This window comes from Mustela erminea, chromosome 9, assembly GCF_009829155.1.
Source record: "Mustela erminea isolate mMusErm1 chromosome 9, mMusErm1.Pri, whole genome shotgun sequence".
In the NCBI taxonomy this organism is placed as follows: domain Eukaryota; kingdom Metazoa; phylum Chordata; class Mammalia; order Carnivora; family Mustelidae; genus Mustela; species Mustela erminea.
In genome coordinates, this window is record NC_045622.1 from 113,466,587 (window position 1) to 113,472,425 (window position 5,839).

Consider the following 5,839-nt stretch of genomic DNA (forward strand, 5'->3'; position numbering starts at 1 on the left):
GGTTGCAGACAATGACCTTTCCAGAAAACTGGGGCTGGTGGGCTGGCCCGCACGTGACTAGAGGACCTGAGCAGCGTGCAGGGACAGGGATGAGGCAGTCCTCGGCACCTGGTCACCAGGAATGACCGGCTTGGGGAAGGCCAGGCTCTGGGAACCAAACGTGTCCCCAGCCACGGACAACAGCTGAGTGTGAGGAATTCAAGAAGTCTGTGGAGGGCTGGGGGTGTTTTTGTTGGTATTGTTGTTTTTAAGATTTTTATTTATTATTTTTATTTATTATTATTTATTTTATTTATTAAGATTTATTTATTTATCAGAGAGAGAGAGAAAGAGAGAAGCAGGCTCCCTGCCAAGCAAGGAGCCCCATGCGGGACTTGATCCCAGGACCCTGGAATCATGACCTGAGCCGAAGGCAGTGGGTGGCTTCACCGACAGAGCGTTCCAGGGCTGCTGTTTTTTTATTTTTTTATTTTTTTTTTAAAGATTTTATTTATTTATTTGACAGGCAGAGATCACAAGTAGGCAGAAAGGCAGGCTGAGAGAGAGAGAGAGAAGGAAGCAGGCTCCCCGCCGAGCAGAGAGCCCGACGCAGGACTCGATCCCAGGACCCTGAGATCATGACCCGAGCCGAAGGCAGTGGCTCAACCCACTGAGCCACCCAGGCCCCCTCCAGGGCTGCTGTTTTGAATGAAACAGACCGACTAGAGAAGGAAAGTAATGGGTTCAAACTCCTGACCACTCTTCTTGGGGAGGCAGGAAGCTGGCCAGTCTGGGGAGCCTACTTCTGATAGCTGTCCGGCTGAACTCAAAGCCAGCCCGCTGGATTGGCTTGTTGCAAAGCAACCACAGACGCTGAATCTCCAACCTTTCCAAATCTGTGGGAGATCAGGAGGGCTGCTGTGGCACCTGTAGAGTCCAGGGACCGGACCACAGTAGATGGCGTAAGCTAGGGGCCTCCGCCCCTCGTTGGCAGAAGGCCGCCGGCCCGCCTCCACAGCCCCTCTTCCCCCATTGGATGAAGTTGTCCCTGCCCTTGAAGATACTGTAATGACGTCTCTCGAAGGTGTAATGACGTCCCTCGAAGGAGTTACTTTGTAGGAGAAAAGTCTCAAAGTCCCCTGCCCCCCCACCCCAGACCTGGGAGAGTCAGGTTGCCAACATAAAGCCACGCTCCAACAGGGAAGGCTTAGCCACCAGGAGAACAGGGAACCACAGGAAGTAGGCTTGTGCCGGCAGAAATCTGCAGAACATGTGTGGGACGAATTCGGAGAGAGTGGACCTGCCCCACAGGGCGCCCGGCGATCTGGGTCAGCCAGGCGAGCGTGAACAGCGACAGCCTGAAAGCTGGACTCTGGGGCCAGTGTTAAAACAGGCTTGAGATGCCATAAATTCCGGGGTCTAATGCAGAGAAAGGAATTCGGAGATTTCTTCTCTCCCAGCTCTGGAAGCTGGACGTCAAGGTGTGGGCCGGGCCAGTTCTTCCTGAGGCTGTGGGTGAAGACAAGGCCCAGACCCCGCTTGGCTTGGACATGGCGGGCTTCTCCCTATATCTCCTCACAAGCCCTCTCTCTCTGCCCCCTCTCTCTCTCCTTCTCTGTCCAAATTTCCCCTTTCCACAAGGACACCAGTCACACTGGATATGGGGTCTGCCCTACACCAGTATGAACTCAATTAATTCCACCTGAAGTGACCCAAGTAAGGTCACATTCTGAGCGACTCCAACATGGGAGCTTCTAGGAGACATGGTTCACCTCTTAGCAGACGGTACTGTGAGCACACGCAGGACAGGATTTGGTGTCTGTGCCCCCTTTTCCAACCTGGCTGCTCTGACAGCTGGAGTTCCATCTTGGATGACGACGATGGTCCCCCCGCTCGTCACTACGCCAGCCACAAATGTCCCGTGTTCACACTACTGCCACCATGACTGGGGGCCCTGCTGCCTCCCACCCAGTCAAGGGCCTACTTAACACCTATTCCCATGCCTGACGGCTCAGGTGTCGTTGAGGCTTCTGGGACCGTAGGAGCCAAGGCCTATCGAGACGCCCCCCCCCCATGGCTTGTGTTCCAGAACCCTCACACTCACCCCCACGGAGCTCCAAGGGGCTTGCGGAGCGCTGTCGGTCATCAGCAAACAGCTTTAGGAGCCACGCAGCTGGTGACACCAACCAGGGGAGGGCTAAAGGAGCCATCTATGAAAATCCAGCTGTCCCCACAGGGTGCTGCTAGATCAGGCTTCCTGTCCCCTCCCCCAAAGGAAGCATCCATGACCTTCAGTTTTCCCAAGTTACCTGTTGAAAAACACACTCTTTGACTTTTTTTGAAGATTTATTCATTTATTTTAGAGAGAGCGCGAGCACGAGCACAAGCCGGAGGGGCAGGGAGAGGGAGGAGGAATCTCAAGCGGGCCCCCCACAGCCCGATGGAGCTCAGAGCCTGACACGAGGCTTGATCTCAAGACCCTGGGATCATGACCTGAGCTGAAACCAAGAGTTGGATGCCCAACCAACAGAGCCACCCAGGCGTCCCCACTCTGTGACTTTGAAGGCCAGACCAACCGTGCCAGCAGCCAGCCAGCTGTCTATCACCTCACGGCTTTGGGTGTTTTGTGGCAAAAGGGCATCCTTCTGGGCCCTTATCCACCCAGCAAGTGTGACCTGATGCAGTACATGTCCACTTTAAGATCGGCCTACGAAACCCAGTGTCAGGAAAGCAAACGCGGCCTCCCGCCTCAGCTCAGGCCTCCCTGCTCTACTGCACCAGGGGCCTGGGGCAGCCGTCACAAATGACACAAACCCGAGGCTTAAAAACAAGAGAAACCTGGCTGCCTGGGGGGCTTAGTTCTGTGTCTACCTTCAGCTCGGGTCATGATCCTGGGGTCCTGGGATTAAGCCCCACGTCTGGGCTCTGTGCTCGGCGGAGAGCCTGCTTCTCCCTCTCCCTCTGCCCCACCCCTGCTTGTTTCCCTCTCTCTCTCTGCCCTTCTCTCTCTCTCCCTCTCTATCAAGTAAATAAATAAGTAAAATCTTTAAAAAAAAAAAAAAAAAAAAGAACAAAGAGAGAGAAATCAATTCTCTCCCAGTTGTAGAAACCCGAAGTCGAAGACAAAGAGGTCAGCTCTGGGAGATACCTGTCCCTGCCTCTCTCCCAGCTGTTGGCCACTGCCGGCACGCTTGGCCCAGAGCTATGTATCCCTGGTCTGTGCCTCTGTCATCTCCATGTCCTCGCTTGGGTCTGCGCTTCTCACAGCTCCCTCCTCTCTCTTACAAGTATTCCTGACATTGGATTTGGGGCTCACCTTAAATCCAAGATGATCTCTTTCTAAGATCCTTAGTCACATCAGCAGAGACCCTATTTGCAAACAAGGTCACCTTCCCAGGTGCTGGGCTTTGGGACACAGACAGGCTTCTGGGGTCCTCCATGTGCCCCACTCCACCAGCAGGGAGTCTGGACCCCTTGGTCTCATCCTACCCCTGCTGTTGGTATGGGGTATCTTAAGGTTGGTCGTGGGATGATGAGAAGCAGAACACGCAGCACTGGCGTCACAAAGCGCACAGCCCCCTGCAGGGCCTCGCACCCACCGCGGACACCTTGCTTCTGCCTGGACACCTTCACACCTGACGGCACATGCTACCCGGGTCACAGCCCTCACCGTGGCCAAGGCCAGGTGGGCTGGCGGGGGCTCCCACGGGAGACACAGACAGAAAGCATGCTGTGCTGGCTCCAAGCTAAATCTGAAGGCCTCCACTGCACAAGAGGGTGCCCCCCTTCTTCCTTCTGGCTGTGGACTCTGCTTATCCCAGACCCAGGGAGGATGTCTCCGTCCATGAGCAGGGCAGGGCTCAGCAGCAGGAAATGCTGATGTGGGTCCTTCTTCCTGGGCTTCCGGCCTCATAACTGGAACGTTCTGAGGTTCAGGAGTGATAGTACACAGTCAGTGACAGTGGGCTGGGCCCCGCCCTTGGGGCAACCACTGGCTGAGGCCTCCCCCAGTTCAAATAGGACAAGTCACGGGTTGCCCCTGCTGGGAAGGGCCTTGTCTTGTGCTGACTTGGCAAACGAGGAGAGGCCCAGGGCCACTTGCGAGATGAGGACACCCCACTCTCACCACACCCGGGAAGGTACAAGCCTAGCACCCAGAATTCCAGCAGCCACCAGGCACCTCTGACAACCAGGTGCATGTGCTTTTGGGGTGAAATGAACTCCCCATAGTTACTTAGGGACACTTTCTTTTTTTTTTAAGTAATCTCTATGCCCGACATGGGGCTTGAACTCATGACCCTGAGAGCAAGAGTCACATGCTCCGCCAACTGAGCCAGCCAAGTGCCTTACTTAGGGACACTTCTGTAGCTGTCCCAGAGGGGCAGCCCCAGGTTAGGGTTGCACAGCTGGCCAAGTGCTCTGAGGTGGGGTGCTTTGGCTCTGAGGGTGTCCCCAGAGCATGGAGGGGTCATTCAGTCGGCAGAAGGAAAGCTTGTCTTTGCGCGGTCCCTTGCTCCGTGTGGGCGTGTACCTGCCCTCTTCTGTCCGCCCCCCGCCCCCTCGCCGTGCCCGTGCCCATGCCCGTCGCAGACAAGGACGAGGAGGAGAACAGTGTGAGGACGGGCCAGACCTGGGCTTGAAATTCAGAGCCTGAACCTCTGTCTGGGTACCCCACACCCAGCCCAGGTAGGGTGGGCCGCCTCAAAGGCAAGAGGGCCCGGAATGGGGCTTGGACCCTGGGTTTAGGGACCGGGCAAGGGGGTTATACTCCAATTAACATTCAATTTAAATAGGATTTAATTTATTGAAGTTACAAATTCAAAACTTAGCTTTTGGAGCGCCTGGGTGGCTCGGTCCTTGGGCTTCTGCCATTGGTTCAACTCATGATCCCAAGGTTCAGGGATCCAGCCCCGCACTGGGCTCCCTGCTTGGCAGGGAGCCTGCTTCTCTCTCTCCCTCTGCCTGCTGCTCTGCCTACTTGTGCTATCTCTCTTTCTGTGTCAAATAAATAAATAAAATCTTTTAAAAAAGAATTCATAGATTCAATAGATGAAAATTTTGAATGCGTTGAACCCCAAGTTGTCTCAAATGTTCCTGAAACATGAAATACCAAACATGTCCAGGTTTCATTTACTATGTGGGCGCTAACACTCTGGTTCTGCTTCACTTTAAACCTTACTGTGAGGGCGCCTGGGGGGCTCAGTGGGTTAAGCCTCTGCCTTTGGTTCAGGTCATGAAATCAGGGTCCTGGGATCGAGCCCCAAATCGGGCTCTCTGCTCAGCGGGGAGCCTGCTCCGTCCCCCACCCTGCCTGCCTCTCTGCCTACTTGTGATCTCTCTCTCTCTGTCAAATAAATAATAAAAATCTTAAAATAAAATAAAACAAAATAAACCTTACTGTGGCTGAAAGTTGTGTACCCATTCAAAGTCAGTTTTCTATCCAGGTTCTAGGGCCCTTTGGCATCCACCAGCAGGGAGCCTGACACCCCAGAACCCTGCCCAGGGGGCGGTTTTGCACTGTCCCTCCTTCCTGCCTGCTCTTGAGTTTCAGGCAATGCTGGCTCAGAGTGAACCCCAAGTGGACTTTGCTGTTCTTCTGCTGTGAAGACCTCTGACCTGAACGGGAGCTCATTTCGACACTGAATCATGCCTGAATGCCTTTCTCACTAGACCTTTGATACTACGGGGTCTCCTTAGCATTCCCAGGACTGAGTAGGTACCCGGTCACCTAGCAGAGCTGACTGGGGTCCTCTCCAGAGCTCTGCCTGACCTGGGGTCACTACCCAAAGGTCAGGCCTCAGGGCTGAGCCGGGTGCCAGGAACAACGAGCTGCCTGTGGCCACGGGCACATCACGTGGGT